We start from the raw sequence: 21,026 nt of genomic DNA, 5'->3' as shown, positions 1-21,026 counted from the left end.
CGCCTACAACCCACCGCCGGAGAAAAGGTTGCAAGCGGCATTTGTTCCGTTCCAGCCGTTCCAATCCATTCTTTTGCCGTTAGAACGTCGGAGAACGGCATTTCAGAGGACCTTTAAGATCAAAGAAATAATCAAAATCGAGAAGCGGAAAGAAAAATGACTTATTTGTAAAAAATAAAGTGATTTGAAATCTATAGAAATCTTAAGGATGAGGAGAAGACTTTTTATTTTATTTTTAAAATTGTACCAAGTGTTTTGGAGAGCTCTTATTGGTTAAAATTTATATTCAAGAATTTCTAAAAGAATGCATGAAAATCTATTAAAACTTTGGATACAAGAGATTTTTATAGAGTTTTTAAAAGTCAAATTTGAATACCAAGTGACTTTTTAAAACTCTATAAAAATCTAATTTGGATACCACTAGATTTCTATAAAGTTTATAAAAGTCTAGATTGAATACACCTAGACTTTTAAAATTCACAAAAGTCATTCAAAGTAATTAAAAGTCCAGCATTGAATACACCCCCACTTAATCTGGTCACTAAAATAACAACATATATATATATTTCTATCATTATTTTAGCGATGAAATTTAATTCCATCGTTAAAAATAGTGACAGATTAAATATCCATCACTAAATCTGTCATTATTTTAACGGCCGAATTAAATATCTATCGTTAAATTAATGATGAAAATATATATTCATCACTAATTCTGAATCATATTAGGGTTTCTCGGATTTTTTTTTCTTATCTTACGCTCTCTCCTAATCAATCTTCGGCGTCCTCCTCTCGGGCACACATGCAATCAACTCTCCGGCACTTAGGTAACCTCCCCCCTCTCATCTCCCCTACCATCTTTGGTCGCGACCTCAAGGTCTCACCTAGGTCACGTTGTGCTCATAAGGCCGTCATAACCTCACACTGTGCTCACAAGGTTGATCGGCTGCTCCCTAAGCCCCGGCCTCTTAGCCTTGGCCGGCTGCAAGCTCAGCCCGGCCTCGCATCTAGGTCGCGAGTCCAACCGTCACTACAAAAAATACCATTATTACCGACTGAATTTTTCGTCGGTATATGACATTACCGACGGAATACCGACGAAATTTCTGATATCGGAAGTATTTTGGTCGGCATTCACTTTACCGACGGAAAAGTATATCCGTCGGTAAGTACCGACAGAATTATATATTCAGTCGGTATATTACCGACTGACTTTCTTACCCGTCGGTAAAAAATCAAACGGCGGTAAACGGAGCTTCCCGACGGAATTACAGATTCCGTCGGTGTTTACCGACGGAATCACTGTTTCCGTCGGTAAACCCCGACGGAATTACAGATTCCGTCGGTAATATATCGCAAAAACCACTGTGCTTTTCGATAATATACCGACGGAATTATAGTTTCCGTCGGTAAAAAACTGGAAAAAAATTGAAATCCAGCCCCTGTTTTGCTAGTTTCCCATATACAAATTTAATACAAATACAAACCATCACAAGCGATGGTATCACAAACACAATATATTAACAACATACAACAACAATATCACAATATAAATCAATCCACAATCTCCAAAATACAACATACAACAAATATATAAACATAACTGAACGACAAATAGAAAATCTCCAAACTATAATAAAATCTAAGTATCAAGTTCTCACAATCAAAAGTATCTAAAAGTATACAAGTGAACAACAAATACAAAATATCCAAAATATATACCATGATACATCACTTATACATATATCCGAATATAATCCTGTAAAAGTCAAATACAATAGATTATGATTAGAATAAATCGATGCAAATGTAATATAACTCAAACATTGTTACATATAACTAATTTTACTTGTAAAAAAAAATACCTGGATTATATTTTGGATAACCAATAATAGTGGCGATGGTGAATGTATCAGTATGAACTCCTGAAAAATGTAAAACACTTTAAGATAAGCATCTAATAATATCCCAATACAATAAATATATTTGACTTAATGAATTTCTAAAAAAATCTTTAAAAAATCAAGTTATAGTTAAACATACCTCAACAAAATCTAATCATCAGCAGGGTTTGGGTCTGATGGGTCTGGGGTCTCCTCTGACTGGGGCTGCTGTGATGGGTCCCATCGTGCAATGATTGCTTGCATCTGGGCCAATGCCTGCTCCTGTGCAACCCACTTCTGATCCATGGTAGTCATCTGAGTCTTCAAGTCTTGGTTTTCTTTTCTTAATGACTCCACCTCAGAAGAAGAAGAAGAGGAACTCGCACGACCCCTAGGAGTCCTCAAGCGATCAAATACCACCTTGGCCTGGGAACCAAGGCCGTAGAGGGAGGAGTTCTTTGTCCTTCCACCCACAACATCATAATAAATTTCATTTATTTCCTGGGTAGATAGATCCTGTGACTCCCCTCCCTCTACTGGTGGCTGAGATGCTTGAGCAACCCTGCTTGTCATTTCCTCCTGTGTAGAAAAAATATACAATTTATATATTATACACAATTATTAAAGCTAATTAATCATTATTAAAGATTAAATATAAATTGCAAGTTAATAATTCAAACTCCAATGTTCTTTGATCGATCATCAATATATGTGTCATCCTTTCTCTGGTGAGTTTTGAGAAAGATCTCCAAGCAAGTGGGTTGTCTTTCTAAAGAACGCTCCTGCATGCACAAATAAATTTGACTAAAGTTATACAAGTTCATTAATAAATAAAAATTTAATTTATATAACTTTAAATTAAAATCACCAGATCCATAGCGTGCTCAACAATGGATCGAGATCCTGATGTATGTCGAGCATATCCGGTACTCGGGCCACCTGGCTTTGTATTCCTATTCGCTCGAGCTTTTAGAGCCTTTATCTGCCATCTTTCTGCGGACCAAGTGGTCGTCCATGCACTCCAAATCTCGTCGGATACATAAGCAGGCCGTGTGCCATCCTTTCTCACATAGTATAATAGGTCTTTGTACAACTTGGCACAATAAATATTCCAAGTTTTTGCAAATTCTACCTCGTGCCCCTCCTCCCATGTATATTTTTTCTGCAATTTAAAAATAAAATTTTAGAATATTAAAGGATAAATATAATGTACACATTCAATTTACTTACCACAAATTCTTGATAATAGAAATCCTTAGTTCCAGCATCTACATGTCTCTATGTAGTCCCAGATATGCAGACTCTTTCCTTAAATTTCCGTGTGATATATGTGGATACTCGATGGCCGTCGGGAGTAAACCTACATATAAGCAATATTAAGACATAAGATATATGTTATAAATAAAGAACTTGAATTACTAATAATAAAAAAAATACTTACGACTCTCCAACAACCCTAAGTACGGTGGATCCACGGAGTGGTGCTGGAAGATCTGCCATGATACCTTATATCTACAAAAACATATTACAGCACATCATAATAAGTCTTTAATAACATGATAAATAAGCAATAAAACATGATTAAAGCATAACTTACTAGATGAATAATAATGCTAAAATTTAATCAATGCTGGACTCTGGAAGCATTTCTACTCAACATTAATAGTTTGTAAGTCGTCGTCGCTAGACTCTGTTAGTTCAACAAAATCCTCACTGCTGGATTTCTCTCCATCATCTATCTCCTCGTCAGTGGCATTACCATCTACAAGTAATTGTGATGTAGATTGGATTTGTGAATCAACCGAATGTCTCTCTACTTCGTCATTCTGAAATGCATCATGGTTTTGAGCAGTAATAGTGTTCGGCATTTCTATGGTAGAACGAGACTTCAATCGACAAACAGACAACCATTCACTAGCTCTTCTTCTCTTCGTAGGATATTCAAGATAAACCACCTGACCCACTTATATTGCAAAAATGAAAGGTTCAAACTTATTGAACCTTCTGTTTGCATTAACCTCTATTAAATTATAATTTGGATGTATTCTGGTACCTGTTCTTGGGGTTGGATCATACCATGAACATTTGAACAACACACACCTTTTTATCGGTAATGCAGGATACTCAACCTCTATAATTTCCTCAAGTCTACCATAGTAATCAAACTGAGTGTTATTGGTGTCGATAGATCCTTTAACGCAGACACCAGAATTAAAAGTTAATCTCTGCGAATCTCGTTGTCTCACATGGAATTTGAGACCATTAACATAGTAACCCGAATAGACCATTATTTGGCGTAGGGGTCCAGATGCAAGATTCAATATTCTATCATCTTGTACATTAGATATTCTTCGGTCTTTCACCTATCAAAATAGTAATACGAAAATTTAGGACCGAATTTATTTTAATAAAGAATTATGAAAATTTCTCTAACTCACATATATTTGAAACCATAATGCAAATTCGGTCTCTAACTTTTCAGCAACCTCACTTGTAGTCATTGATGGATTTTGAAGATGTAATTGTTGGTCATACAAGCTTTGAGCATGGTATTCTTGTTGAGTTAACCATCTAGAAACAGATGCACACATTGGTTTACCAGAAAATTTGAAAATAGAAAGCATCGATGGATCTATATTCTGAGTATCATCGAAATTTCTAGGACATTTGCGGTGTCTGGTTTTAACATTATCAGCAAAATAATAAGAGCAGAAAGAAGATGCTTCCTCCACCAGATAAGTATTACATATTGACCCTTCAACTCTTACTTTATTACGAACATTATTTTTAAATTTTCTCAAAAATCTTTCAAATGGGTACATCCATCTGTACTGCACAGGACCAGCTATTCGTGCCTCATATGGTAAATGTACCGGTAGATGTTCCATTGAATCAAAAAAACTTGGTGGAAATATGCGCTCCAACTTACAAAGTATGAGAGGAATGTCAGTCTCTAGCTGAATCATATCAACCGTCATAATACACCTCGCTGTCAAATCTCTGAAAAAAAGACTCAACTCTGTAAGTGCTTGCCAAACATTATTGGGAAGTAAATCATGAAAAGCTATTGGAATAAGTCTTTGCATGAACACATGACAGTCATGACTCTTCATTCCAAACATCTTTAATTTGTTCATGTCAACGCATCGAGCCATATTCGAAGCATATCCATCTGGAAATTTGATTTCTTTTAACCAACTACATAAAGCTTGTTTACCATCTTTGTCCAATGTATAACAAGCTTTTGGAAACTTATTGGTTGTTTCATTCTGATGCAATTCTGGTCTGTTGACTAGTTCTTTTAATTCTTCACGTGATTTTATAGTGTCCTTAGTTCTTCCAGGTACATTCATCACAGTGTTGAAGATATTATCAAAGAAATTTTTCTCAACATGCATCACATCTATATTGTGTCGAATGAGTAGATACTTCCAATAAGGCAACTCCCAGAATATGCTCCTTTTATTCCAACCACACTTGCACATCCTCACAAGATACTTATTTATCTCATCAGAATTAGGCTGAGATACTGGGAGGAATCCATAACTATCTATTTGTTCATTGATTTCTTCACCTGAAGTATGGACTGCTGGGGGAGGTTTTCTGACTACAACATTCTTTAGAAAATTTTCTTATTTCGCCTAAAAGGGTGATCCAGTGGTAGAAATTTATGATGATTATCAAACCAAGATACCTTCCCACTGCAAGGCAATGAAAATGCATCGGACTCTGTCATGCAATGTGGGCATGCTAATTTACCAGTCGTGCTCCATCCCGATAATATTGAGTATGCTGGAAAATCACTGATCGTCCATAATAAGGCCGCATGCAATGTAAAATTAGTTTTACTTGCAATATCATAAGTAACCGACCCTACATTCCATAATTCATTAAGCTCGGCAATTAGAGATTGTAAGAAAACATCTATCTTATCTTTTGAATTGGCTGGACCAGGAATAAGCACGGTAAGAAACATAAATTCATCTTTCATGCACATCCATGGTGGTAAATTGTACGGTGTTAATATAACTGGCCAAGATGAATATTGTTGTCCCGACTGACCAAATGGTTGAAATCCATCTGCAGAAAGTCCCAATCTCACATTTCGTGGTTCCATTGCAAAGGAGGGAAACACAGTATCAAGATGTTTCCATGCAGGAGAATCACAAGGATGACACATTATACCTCCTTCGTGCTCGTGCTTATGCTCATGATACCACATCATGTGGCCATCTGTAGCTGCAAATGTATACAAGTGTTGAAGTCTAGCAGTTAACGGAAAATAATACATCACTTTCCAAGCAATATTTTCCCTCTTCTTTCCTGGTATGCGAGTACGATGCTTAAAGCAAGGGTGAGTATAGATTTTACATTCATTCAGATCACTGTCTTCATTCTAAAATATCATGCAGTTGTTTATACAACAATCAATCTTCTCTACAGGCAAACCTAAACCTCTAATCAATTTCTTTGTTTCATAGAAGCTATCAGTCATTATGTTATCAGTAGGGAGCAACTCTGACATCAATTGACAAATGTCATCGTAACATCTTTCTGAGAAATGATGTTCTGCTTTCATATTCAATAACCTTGCTGTAGCTGATAGTTGTGAATGACCAGAAGGAATGCCTTCCCACACTTCTCTTTCACTAGCCTTTAACATTTCATATAGTTGCTGATATTCAGGGGTTGGTATTTCATCTATATTCGAATAATCAACTGCATTCATCGCATCTTGAATCATTGATTGCATTGAAATATCAATATTATTTGATGTTTCAGGAGCTGTAACAGTAGTCCCAGAATACGAACCACCAGATGACCCAATTGGTTCATATAAATAAGGCTCTCCGTGGCAATACCAATTGTAGTAATTTGGCACAAATCCATTTCTACATATGTGTATTTTTACGGTATCCTCATCACGAAATGCTCTATTTTGACATTTTTTATGATTGCACGGACACCGTTGTTAGGACCAAAACTAGCTAGAGGGGGGGTGAATAGCTTGTCGCGTTCGCTCGGTGCTTGGCGTTGCTTGTTCCTTCAAAGATGTGCAGCGGAAAATACAGAAACAATCACACAACGCTAACACGGTTGGTTTACTTGGTATCCACCTCACAAGAGGTGACTAATCCAAGGATCCACACCAACACACACACCCTCCACTAAATAAAACTCTCCTTTATGGTAACTACCAAGGGCGGAGAAGCCCTACAAGACTCAATACAAGAAGAGAGGGAAAGGATACAAGAAATACAAGTTTACAAGCTTACAATGAGTATAAACCCTAACCCTAGCTTCTCTTCTTGGCTTTGATCCGCCTCTTGACTTGGAAAACTTCCAAGATCCTTCAAGAACTGGCGATCTGAGCTTTGTGAGTGCTGTGGAGGAGCTGGCGAGAAATCTGGAGTGAATCGGAGAAGAGATACCGAAGGAAATGAACGCCTGCGGCCTTTATCGACGCCAACGGTCGGATCCCGATCGATTCGAATGTTCCCAATCGATCGGGGAGGCTTTGGATCGATCCACGGATCGATCCAGAGCGCCTCTGTGCTCTGGAAAAGCGCCTGGATCGATCCACGGATCGATCCAGCGCTTATCGCGCGAAGCAGCCGCGTCCCAATCGATCCACGGATCGATCCAGAGGCTCTCTGTTCGCTTAGGAGAAGCCTGGATCGATCCACTGATCGATCCAGCTCCTGGATCGATCTACTGATCGATCCAACACTTGGTTTTTGCCCAAAACCAAATTCCAAGCCTCTCAAACCAACATCCGGTCAACCTTGACCTGTTGGTACATCATGCCAAGTATCTGGTCACTCCCTTGACCTACTTGGACTTCCATCAGATGTCTGGTCAATCCCTTTGACCTATCTGTATTTCCTCGTGCCAAGTATCCAGTCAATCCTTTGACCTACTTGGACTTCCCAACACCAGATGTCCGATCATCCTTGATCCATCTGGATTTTCCCTTGCCTGGCTTCACTCACCAGGACTTTCACCTAGCTTCACTCACTAGGGTTTTCCTTCTGCCTAGCTTCACTCACTAGGGCTTTCACCTGGCTTCACTCACCAGGACTTTCACCTAGCTTCACTCACTAGGGTTTTCCTTCTGCCTGGCTTCACTCACCAGGACTTCCCTGTCAAGTATCCGGTCAACCTTGACCTACTTGACTCTTCTTCAATCAATTTCTTATTGTCAAACATCTAAACTCAAACCAAGACTCAGCTTGGTCACCCAGGTCAACCTTGACCTGAGGGATGTTGCACCAACAATCTCCCCCTTTTTGATGTTTGACAATACCACAATAACACTTACAATACCACATGTAAGTTAGGCTAATCCTATAGCCTCAATCTTCATGCCACTAGGTAATGAACATATAAATTAAGCTCTTCATTCTCCCCCTACGAGGGCACACTCCCTCTAGGTAATGAAAGCCTAACTTACACCCATTCATAGGTCCTTTCATTCTCCCCCTATTGGCACACATCAACCCATCTTTGGGCACACATCAACCCATGCCCCAATTTTGGGTACACATCAACAAATCCATTTGTTGAAAACTCTCCCCCTGAAGAGTTACTCATCATTGTTCACAACATCACTCGTTGTGATCAACACGATAATGAAGGTCCCATACCCTTCATTTATCCTTAACTTCTCCCTCAATGTAGACAAATACCCAACCTTGAGCATTATCTAACCACTTGAGTTCCCACTTGAAATAATGAGGATATCCACTCCCCATTTCAAGTTCAAAAGCTCATACATGAGCATTTTCTTTAAAGAAGGTTAACCACCTTCCAAGGTTCATGAAAAGTAATTTTTTTCATGTCTTTAAAGAGTCCCTCCCCCTAAAGACATGGTGGTGACTTCTGTCATTGCACCAACAATGACTTGGAATCCCTAAACCTTTAGGAAACCCAAATTTAGAAGTTTTGAGGTTCAAATACTCAAAATTTGAAACAAACCTCAACCTAAACTTCAATGAAGCCTTCCTTAACCAATCCATCCTTGTTTTCACATGAAAACACCCTTTGAATGTATACAAATGTATTTTAGGGGTTTAGAATGGTTACCTAGACTCAAAGAGGTTCAGAGATGCTGAAATCAAGTCTTCCCAGCCAAAATCAGCAACTTGGATCGATTGGAGTTGGGTTCCAATCGATTGAACCTTTCTGAATCGATCCACTGATCGATTCGGATCGATACTGATCCAGCGAGCTTCTGCTCGCGGGAGACTTGCCTTCTGAATCGATCCACGGATCGATTCGGGCACTCCAATCGATCCATGAATCGATCGGAGCTCTGATAGTTGCTGAAATTCCATTTCAGTCAACTTCAGAAACCCCTAGAAAATTCTACAAAAATCAAAAAATCATGAAATTTCGTGTAGACATTATTTAGGGCATACTTAATCATGGAAAAATAGCTTTCTATGAAAATACATCATATTTTCAAAGATTGACACAAACTTGAAAACTTGCAAAAACTTTAGTGTTTTTCTTCAAGTTTATGTCTAACTATTCAATGGTGATTACTATCAAAAGATAGCCTTCACCAAGGTTTTCCAAAAACATTTTTAAAACATTTTCAAAACCAATATCCCATCATGTTCCTTGGGCATAATGCACATGACTTGTACATTAGCTTTCCCAATGATGGGAAAACACATAACTATGTGTTTTGATGAACCTAAAACTCAAAAGAATGCACTAAATCAACATCTTGAGTTTTGTTCATCTTCCTAACATCTCACTTGTATCTAATGTACACTAAAACACGGACAAGTCATCTTATAGTCCTTGTGAGATGTAGATTTTGGTTTTTGCCCTAATCTAGGGATCATGCATATCTATCTAGGCATTTTAGAAATATTAGACATCCACCTAGGATGTCACTTGTCAATAAGTGTCGTTAAATGCCATTTGTCCTTAATTACAAGGAATTAAACTTAATGCATGATTATGTTATGGCATACATCAAAAGAAAATAATTTTCAAAAGAAAATATCCTATTACTACATGATGTATGAATGTCATGACATGGTATTTTTGGATTTTTCATAATAAAACATGAATGCAAAACTAGACATGATGTCATGGCATATGATGGGCAAACAATCATGGCAAGATTTAGCATAAATAAAATATACCTAGATTAACTATCTAAGTATCCTTAAAGTCTTAGCTAAACTTACACCTTAAACTTAGATTGCCCTAAAGTGCTACAAGAGAATGCCAAAGCCTAAATTGGCATTTCTAATTTCCTTGATTTAATGTATGCCAATTGAAAATAAACATGTCCTCAAATGTTGGCATATTCCATTTTTCCTCAAGAGTGATTACATAAATCAAGGCCCGGATTGCCTTAAATTTCCAAGAGAATACCAAAATCCCAACTTGGTATTTCTCAAGGTTTTCCCAATTTGTGCCATTTTAAGATAAAATCAATTTTTCACCATTATACACATTTTACTCTTTCAAGGAGTAATCAATAATTCCATTTCATTTTCAAAGGTTAACTAAAACCTTGAAAATGCTCCTTGAGTGTCAATTTCCTCAAAGTTGGGTTAACTACCCTTCTAATCGAAGTTGACACTCTCTAACCCATCTATGGGGTAGAGAAGATGCTCCTAGGAACCCAACACCTATTGGTGCTCCTTGGATGCTCTAGGTACTCACTAGGGATAACTTCCCTAGATACCTTCCTAGTGACCTTGTTGGGCTTCTTAGAAGCCTTGGTCACATTTTCTAGGTCAACTCTAGGGATAGCCTCCCTTGTGACCTTGTTAGTGACTTTCTTAGACTTCTTAGAAGTCTTAGTCACTTTGGTTGCAAAGATACTTCTAGGGATATCTTCCCTTGTATCTTTGACTTGACCTCTAGACTTAGGGTTTGTTCCATAGCTATATGGAACCCTATGATAACTAGGCACATCCTTTTTAGCTTTGGGTTTGTATCCCAACCCTCTATAGCCATTGGATGACCTTTGTGCACCTAGCCCTAGGTATTGCTCATTTTGCCCTTTAAGGATATTCTCCATCCTTTTTAGGGTCTTTTCTAGTTTGTCAAGTCTTGACCTCAAGACTTGATTTTCTATCATTAAATCCTTAGGTTTTGGTCCATGAGCATTTTTTATCTTGGGCATGTGTCTATTTTCCTTAGTGTTCCCGCCCATGTGTCTATCTACCTTCCTAACCTTAGGTTGGGTAGTTTTGGCATGTAGGGCCACATGCTTTTCCTTAAAGCCCTCATACTTTCTATTTTTATGGTAAATTGCATTAAAATGATATAAGTTAGAACTATCATGCTTTTTACCATAATGTAAAGGGGTAGGCTCAATAAATGTTACCTTCTTCTTTACCTTGGAGGCTCCCCCTTGACGAATGCCTCCTTGAGCCTTGACCATCTTCTTCCCCTTGGGGCATTGACTTCGGTAATGCCCCTTTTGATTGCAAGAGAAGCATATAATATGCTCCTTGCTCTTCTTTGTGTTGGGGATGATCTCTTTGGGCTTCGCCTTGCCCTTTTGTGCCACTTGGCCCTTCTTCTTGGCCAATTTAGGGCACTTGCTCTTGTAGTGCCCATGTTCCCTACACTCAAAGCATATAATATGATTTTTATTTTTAATTGAAATATTTATACCTTTGCTTGTAGGGGTGGCATCTTTTCCTTTGGATCCGGAGATAGAAGCTTCCTCTTGATCCGATCTTGATTCTCCTCCATTTGATTTTTCTTGACTCGTGGAGGTAGAAGCTTCTTCAATCTCTTCATCTCTTGACCCGGATGTAGAAGCTTCTCCTTCTTCTTGATCCGGTGTCACCAAGGATTGCTCCCCCTCAATCCTAGAGGTGGAGGCTTCATCATCTTGAATATGAAACAAGAAGTATGCTCCCTCCTTGTTCCCTTCGTTGCATTCCCTTGAGGATGAAACTTCTTGGATTTCCTCTTCCTCGGAGGTTGAGCATCTCTCAACCTCGGAGCCCTCCTCTTGGTCTTGCTCCAAAGAGTCACCCTCTCTGGATACTTCTTGCTCTTGTACAGTGGAGGGGATCTCTTCATGAAGCTTGGCCAATTTGCTCCATAGTTCCTTTGCATCTTCAAATTCTCCAATTTTGCAAAGGATGGTGCTTGGCAATAAATTGACCAAAAGCTTGGTCACTTTGTCATTGGCCTCGCACCTTTGGACTTGCTCTTGGCTCCACTTGCTCCTTTTGAGTACTTTGCCCTTGGAATTTGTGGGAGCTTCAAAACCTTCCATGAGAGCAAACCATTGCTCTATCTCCATCATAAGAAAATTTTCGATTCTTGATTTCCAAGAATCAAAGCTTGTAGATGAATATGGTGGAGCCACCCTTGTGTCAAATCCAAGTCCATCTTGGAATTGCATCTTGAAGTTGAGCTTGATAAAATCTTGAACTTGAAGAATTTGCTCCAACTTCTTCACCCTCTAGCTCTTCTTGTTATGCTTGACCCTTCCGGCGATGATTCCGGTGAAGAGCGGCCTCGCTCTGATACCACTTGTTAGGACCAAAAGTAGCTAGAGGGGGGGGGTGAATAGCTCGTCGCTCGCTCGTTGTGCTTCGTTGCTTGTTTCTTGAAGGATATGCAGCGGAAAATACAGAAACAAATCACACAACGCTAACACGGTTGGTTTACTTGGTATCCACCTCACAAGAGGTGACTAATCCAAGGATCCACACCAACGCACACACCCTCCACTAAATAAAACTCTCCTTTATGGTAACTACCAAGGGCGGAGAAGCCCTACAAGACTCAATACAAGAAGAGAGGGAAAGGATACAAGAAATACAAGCTTACAAGCTTACAATGAGTATAAACCCTAACCCTAGCTTCTCTTCTTGGCTTTGATCCGCCTCTTGACTTGGAAAACTTCCAAGATCCTTCAAGAACTGGCGATCTGAGCTTTGTGAGTGCTGTGGAGGAGCTGGCGAGAAATCTGGAGTGAATCGGAGAAGAGATCCGAAGGAAATGAACGTCTGCGGCCTTTATCGACGCCAACGGTCGGATCCCGATCGATTCGAATGTTCTCAATCGATCGGGGAGGCTTTGGATCGATCCACGGATCGATCCAGAGTGCCTCTGTGCTCTGGAAAAGCGCCTGGATCGATCCACGGATCGATCCAGCGCTTATCGCGCGAAGCAGCCGCGTCCCAATCGATCCACTGATCGATTGGAACATCTGGATCGATCCACGGATCGATCCAGAGGCTCTCTGTTCGCTTAGGAGAAGCCTGGATCGATCCACTGATCGATCCAGCTCCTGGATCGATCCACTGATCGATCCAACACTTGGTTTTTGCCCAAAACCAAGTTCCAAGCCTCTCAAACCAACATCCGGTCAACCTTGACCTGTTGGTACATCATGCCAAGTATCTGGTCACTCCCTTGACCTACTTGGACTTCCATCAGATGTCTGGTCAATCCCTTTGACCTATCTGTATTTCCTCGTGCCAAGTATCCAGTCAATCCTTTGACCTACTTGGACTTCCCAACACCAGATGTCCGATCATCCTTGATCCATCTGGATTTTCCCTTGCCTGGCTTCACTCACCGGGACTTTCACCTAGCTTCACTCACTAGGGTTTTTCATCTGCCTAGCTTCACTCACTAGGGCTTTCACCTGGCTTCACTCACCAGGACTTTCACCTAGCTTCACTCACTAGGGTTTTCCTTCTGCCTGGCTTCACTCACCAGGACTTCCCTGTCAAGTATCCGGTCAACCTTGACCTACTTGACTCTTCTTCAATCAATTTCTTATTGTCAAACATCTAAACTCAAACCAAGACTCAGCTTGGTCACCCAGGTCAACCTTGACCTGAGGGATGTTGCACCAACAACCGTAACTCAGAACCATTCATACATTCTGGATGACTTTTAGCAAAAATCACAAACTGTTCAACTTCAGCAATAAAATCATCTCTGATAAAACCATTGTCTAATCGATTGTACATCCAAGCTTTGTTCATATACATTGTTATAACCTAAAGAGAATATAAATTGAAACATTATTAAACTTGTTGTATCATTTGAAATAAGTTTAAATAAAGAATTATGTGCACAATTTCATCTCACGATCATCATATCATATTACCATAAATCACCTCTACACTAGAACAATTAAATGAAACTATTATAAACATGTTCTTCCTTATAGCATTATCAAATGAAATAATCATACATATATGAGAAACATCGATCAAACACTTGTTAGCCACTACATTTTATGCAAGTACAATAGCAAAATGGATCAAAATATGTCACGATACTTAAATTTTCTAGGGTTTACATTGTGCTCAGCTACGAACATTAACAAAGCACCGCTACAATTGCGAGCAGCCTGTTGGCCGCGAGCAGGCCGTCGGCCGCGAGCAGGCCGTCAGCCGCGAGCATCAAGGCGCGAGCCACTGGCCGCCGGCCGCGAGCAGCCCAGGAACCCCCGAGCAGGCCGGCGGGCGCGAGCAGCCCGGCGGCCGCAAGGACCCTGCCGACCTCGAGCTGGCCGCCGGCCGCAAGCACCCTGCCGGCCGTGAGCATGCCGCCGACAGCGATCCATGAGCACGGTGCGGCTGCCGGCCGTGTGAAAACGAAAACGAGAGAGGAGAAGAGAAGAGCATACCTGAGAGATCGCCGGAACGGGGTGAACGGGAGGAAAGGGCGCCGAGATCGCTGGAGAGAGCCGCCGGAATATCGCCGCCGCTGGAAAATCGGAGGAAAGAAAAAGGTCGCGCGAAGAGGAAAGGGCCAATCTGTGCCCTAAAACGTGATTTACCGACGGAAGTATGTTTCCATCGGTAAATACCGATGGAAGTAGGGTTCCATCGGTATACACCGACGGAATGGTTAATTCCGTCGGTGATTTCGACTAAATATCGGGTAAGGTTTAGCGAATGTAAAGAAAACGGGTACGGGCGGAAACACACCGACGGAATTCTATTTCCGTCGGTATAATAAAACCCTAAACCCGTTAATTATCGACGGAATATCATTCCGTCGGTCATGTTTACGCCCCGCACCCGCATATTTACCGACGGAATAAGAAATCCGTCGAAAATAGACAAAACCTTAACGGTAATATCATGGTTTGTACTGACGGAATTATTAAATCCGTCGGTACTTACCGACGGAGCTAAATCCCGTCGGTATTTACCGACAGAGGTATATTCCGTCGGTATACGCCGACGGAGTGGAGATTCCGTCGGTACTCCCGTCGTTAAACACAGACATTTTTGTAGTGCGTGACCTTAGCCCTAGACAGGCGTCCATGCAGTCGTGGGCGAGCGGCCTTCAGACTCGGCCTCGGCCTCGACCTCTCAACCTTGGTCGGTTACAAGCTCAGCTCCGACCTTGCTCCAAGCATTAGTGGAGGTATGCGATATACACTATTTACGCTACAGTGTTCATTCTTGTTGCTCCACCTTCTACATCATCGTCGGTGACTGACATGAGCGTCGGAGAGTCAACGTCAAGGACCCCTTCCCTGGTTCAGCACTAACGTCATCTGTTTTGCAGGGCGGAGAGGAGTCTACGGGTGGTCAATGGGATCTCCACATCCCCAGTTTTTCATCTCATCGACTTTCGAACAGGATCAGAGGTCATGAATTTAACCACGACCTCAGCCATAGCCGAGCAATCGTGCAACCATGGGAGCTAGTCGTGCAACCCTAATCAAGCAGTCGGGTGCATGCATGATGTGTTACATACATACATCTATTTTTTTATGGTAAATATTATCAAAAATATTGTTTGTGTACCCCTTTATATATTTAATTGTTACTTTATAATATTTTTTTTGTACAGACTTCTTATTTGGCGTGTTCTTACACTTTTTAGAGAAAAACTTCTTTGTGCACAAGTTTTAGGTATATGATGAATGTTTATTTATTGATAGTATTAGGTTTTAATATTTTAATTAAGCTTATGTTTAAACTATATGTATGCTTATTTTTACACGTTTAATAATGTTACAAATTTATTTATCATTAGGTTACAATGTATATGAATAAAGTTTGAATGTACAATAGGTTAGAAAATAAATTTAGCACTAAGGAATATTTTGATAAAGTTGAAGAGTTTGTGAACTTTATTAAGCGTCATCCAAATTGTATAAATGGTGACTAGTTACGTTATATGTGTAATCATTGTAAATATCGAAATACAAGTTTCCACGATAAAGATATAGTGAAAGTACATCTAGGTATAAATGGTTTGTTTCAAATTACTACAACTAATTCTTTCAGGGAGAGTCTTATTTTTTGAGACAATTGGACCTTTTGTTATTTTGTCATCTTGTCATATTGCTCGAGAGAATCATCATCTAATGATAATGCAATGCAATTAATGGTTTACGATATCAGGGCCGACTTTAGGCATAATACATTATGACATATTCCTAGGGCCCCAATTTTTATTGGAGCCCATTATTTTTAATATATTAAATATATTTTTTTAAGAGAATGGAAAAGAATACGACTCATGTGATAAAAGATTTACACAATCTCATTCTCTAAAAAGTATGGTCATTATTTTTAATATATTAAATATATTTTTATTTCTATTTTTTAAGAAAATGGAAAAAAATAGGGCTCACATGATTAAATATTTGCATGATCTTATTCTATGATAAAAGCTTCATATTTCAAAAAAATTCATTATGGTTTCAACCGTTAGATTCATAAAGGGACTCTTTTTTTTTAACATTTTAAATTTATTTTTAATTATTTATGTTCTTTTATAAGATCTAACCTATTTCTCTTTAATATCTCTTAATCCTAGTCTTCCCTCATTACGTTTCTCTTTCATTGGTGACGCTTTCTCCTTTAATTAATAAGAACATGAATTAGAAATATCTTATTCGTATAATACAAAATAAAAAAATGTTAGGTTTTTTTTTAGTTCCCCTTTTCCAACTCTCCCTCTCTATGTTTCTCTCTCTCTCTCTCGTTGAGATTGGGAAAGAGAAATCGCACATAACGCTATGACATTGATTTAGTTGGTGCTACTATGCTCCTTGCTTGATTAAATTTAAATGTTGATGCATTTGTCCGTATTGTTCGGATCAAAATGGAGAAATTTATTATTTTTGAGCAATAACTAGTTAGATACCTCTATCACTTCGCTTCCTTGATAGATATTAATTTAAGCCTTTATTTAGATGTATTTATAGTCATAAATTGTTCAATTTCCCCTTTGTCTTCATTCTATCATTTACAACTGCTCTGCTTTACGTGATGAAAAATATGGTTTATTTTTCTTTTGCTTTGTGCCTAAAAAGGCTCTCATTTAGTTCTTCATAAATGATAATGACTGATTTTGTCTCGTTGCGATCTTTATTTTCTAAGGATTGTATTGAGTTTTGTAATTTTGTACCTATATTATTTATTTATTTTTTATACTTCACGGATGATGATGAATTGAACACGGAGTATGATTTTTTTTTCTCATTTTATTTCATTGTTCTTATTTCCTTAAATTTGTTCTTTTTTTGTAAGGGTTGTTCTATCTTTCTTTCATTTAAATAATTAGACATACTTCTATCTTTCTTCATTTTTAAATAATTTTGAATACACTTATTTTCGACTAAGTGAATTATATAATTATTATCTCCTTAGGTGTATTATTATATCTAATAATAATATACTGTTTAATATCATAAAACTTATACTTCCCTAAATTAGGTTATTAAAACTTGAATATAAAAATTTAATTAATAATTTTACATCTCAAAAAGTGAGAAAATTAAATTTTATATAAAATTTTATTTTTTAAAATTAATATTTTAATTTGTTAAAAAAAAAATTAAACCATTGTTTTGGTCCAAGCCCAAATGAAAAAGACTGAGGAAATTTTTTTAAAAACAATGTCAAAGGTCTAAAAAAAAAATTTCCACCTAGGGCCTCAAATAGGTCATTTTCAACTATCAACTATTGCATGACTATTGAACATTAAGGCAGAATATCATTTCTCATAATGATGTTACAATAACATTTGTCAATTGATGTTAGAGTTGTTCCCTGCTGATAACATAATGACTGATATCTTCTACCGTATAAAAAAATTAGTTAAATTTTTAGATTTACCTGTGGAAAAAATTATTTTTTTATAAATAATTACATGATCTTTTGGAATGAAGAATTTATTGAATGGAGAGTATGTAATCACCCTCGTTATAAGTAGCGTAGTCACATATCAGGGAAGAAGAAGAAGAATTTAATATAAAAAGTTATGTATTACTTCCCATTAATTACTAGACTTCAACATTTGTATGTATCTGCCACAACAGCAAGCCACATGAGGTGACATCATGAGCATGTACACAAAAGAAATATAATGTGTCGTTCTTCCGATTCCCCTGTATAGAAATATCTTAATATAATATTTTCTTCCTTTCCAATGGAACTATGTAATATAATATTGAGACTCTCAGCAGATGGATTTCAGTCATTTGGTCAATTTGGACAATAATATTTATTTTGCCAATCATATTAACACCATATAACTTACCACCATAGATGTGCATGAAAGATGAATACATGTAATGTTCTTTATTGTACGTATTCCATGTTCAAAGAATCTGAAAGAAAATATAAATATTTTTTTTCAACATCTGATTATTGAGCTAAATGAATTATGGAATGTAAGGTCAGGTATTTATGATATTGTAAGTAAAACTAATTTTACCTTGCATGTGACTTTATTATAGAAGATTTGTAATTTTAAGCATATTCAATATTGTCAGGATGGAACACAACTTATAAATTAACATGTCCACGTTGCATGATAAATTTTGATATATTTTCATTTTCTTGCGATGGAAAGATATTTTAGTGTAATAATCATCATAATTTTTTATCAAAAAAGCACTCTTTTAGGTGAAATAAGAAAGAGTTCATAAAGAATAAAGTGGTCTAAAAACTTCCACTCGTAATTAAGTCAGGAGAGGAAATTGTAAAATACCGAACTAAATAATAATTAAATAATAAGGTTTAATAGGCTAATAGTCTTAACGGAATTTTTAAGAATTTTTAGAAATTTTTTGAGAATTTTTTGGAGCTCGTATGACATATTTTAAGAGGATCAATTATTAGATTGTAGGAGAGTTCGTTTGGATATCCCAATTAAATGGGAGTTGGTTGAGAAACTAATCTAGTGCTTAATGAAAGATACCTAAGTTTATAATATTAAGTAAATGGGTTAAAATTGAATTTTTATTAGTATCGGATAGGATGATTTGAATTTGTCCATTTAGAATAAATTGAAATAATTTAGTAATCTTAATTATTATCATAATAATTGATTGTAAGATAAAGTGAGATAAATCCGTGTAGGGACTTTATTGGAATTAATTGGATTTATTAACTTTATATTTAATCAAACCCTAAGAGTTGATAACAATGCACGTTATCTCTTTTCTCCCTTTCCTCGTGTACATCGACGTCGTCGCCACCCTGGTGCACAATACCTCTTGCCGTGGTCTCCACCGCCACTAGCACCTTGGCACCATTGCTAGCCTTCCTCCTCCTTCCCGCGTGCACAACTCTCACATGAGAGTTTGATAAGATCCTTTAATGGATCTTTTCAAATAAATCCATTAACTTTATTTCCTTTTTAAAATAAGTTTTAGACTTTTTCTTTTTTATTTTAGATAAGTTTTAATTTGACATTTTCTCATAAAAATGTATTTTTATTTTATTTTTCTTTTACACCTTTTCTTTTGAAAAGATAGTTTTATTTTATTTTTCTTTTAGACATTTTCTTTTTGAAAAGGTAGTTTAGGTCTCTATTTAAAGAGACATTATGTAACTTTGGAAGATAAGTAATATTCCTTTTAATTAATCAATTTCGTTTGATTATTGGAGGCAGATCCCCTCGAAGCGATCACCCTATCCCCTTTTCCCTTTCTCTTTCGATTTTTTCACGTGATAGGCCCCCGGGTTCCTATCAACTTGGTATCAGAGCAGTTCACTTCATCTTCGCCTTATAGTATCTTGCAGCAACTTCAACAAGCGCATGGTCTTAACCCGACTTCAAGAGAAGAAAATTCAACATGATGACCGGAGGATCTCATCCTGACGCCAAATGGGCTTTGGAATTTGAAGCTAAGCACGAGACAAGGATGGATAAACTCGAAAAAACTATGGCATCGTTGGTCACGATAGTGCAAGAATTGAAAGATCGTTTAGAAGTAGATTCCAGCTCAAGCATACTAATCAAAAGGGGAAAAAATCAGCAGTCTCGACAACAACAATATGACCAAGGTGCAAACTCAAATGAAGATCGAGAGCACAACTATCCACGTATGAAGGTGGAATTTCCTCGCTGGGAGAACAACGATCCGATTGAATGGATTTCAAGGGCTGAAAAATATTTTCGCTTCCACAGCACATCGGACAATGCAAAGGTAGAACTAGCATCTATAAACCTCGAAGGTGATGCCATCCAATGGTATGACTGGCTTGAAGCATGCCATGGACCTTCAAAATGGGAGGAATTCAAAGAAGAACTCATCAATCGATTTGGTCCCTCCGGTTATGAGAATGTTGATGGAGAATTGGCCAAAATTCTACAAACTTCAACCGTACTAGAGTACCAAGGACGATTCGAGAGACTCTCTAATCAAACTCGTGATTGGTCAGAAAAGCAACTATTGGGCACTTTTATTGAAGGACTTCGCCTTGATATACGACAAGAAGTAAAAATGAATCAACCCCGCACCATGAAGGCTGCCTTATCCTTTGCACGACTACAAGAAGAGAAAATCAATGAAGAAGGAAGAAGAAATAACAAGGTAATTCGTGAAAACCCATCATATTATTCAACACCTCGTAGATTGACAAAAGAAGAGATCAAGGAAAGGATGGCAAAGGGATTATGTTGGCATTGCGATGAAAAGTGGCACAGTGGTCATCAATACAAGCAAAAAAGGATACTGATGATTGAACCAATAGAGAACTCTGAGGAAGAAGATGATTTCCATGAAGATGAAACACAAGATAATATCAACGAAGTACAGTATGATTCTATGGCAATATCGGTTCATGCCTTAGAAGGACTACAAACTCCGCAAACGATGAAGGTAAAAGGATTCATTAAAAAACAACCAGTAACGATACT

At 37.9% G+C, this 21,026-nt stretch overlaps 1 long non-coding RNA gene across 1 annotated transcript; it reads right to left on the bottom strand.

Annotated features, from left to right (window-relative positions):
• Nucleotides 1-2,614: 2,614 nt before the first annotated feature.
• On the bottom strand, nucleotides 2,615-2,908 carry LOC121973634. Its single transcript, XR_006109688.1, has 2 exons — nucleotides 2,752-2,908; nucleotides 2,615-2,665 (listed from the first exon to the last, which is right to left on the bottom strand). It is a non-coding gene; the product is annotated as an uncharacterized LOC121973634 (long non-coding RNA).
• Nucleotides 2,909-21,026: the final 18,118 nt, after the last annotated feature.

Source organism: Zingiber officinale, chromosome 4A, assembly GCF_018446385.1.
Source record: "Zingiber officinale cultivar Zhangliang chromosome 4A, Zo_v1.1, whole genome shotgun sequence".
In the NCBI taxonomy this organism is placed as follows: Eukaryota; Viridiplantae; Streptophyta; class Magnoliopsida; order Zingiberales; family Zingiberaceae; genus Zingiber; species Zingiber officinale.
Note: the sequence above shows the minus strand (reverse complement) of the source record. Positions and strands in the feature narration are given on the sequence as shown.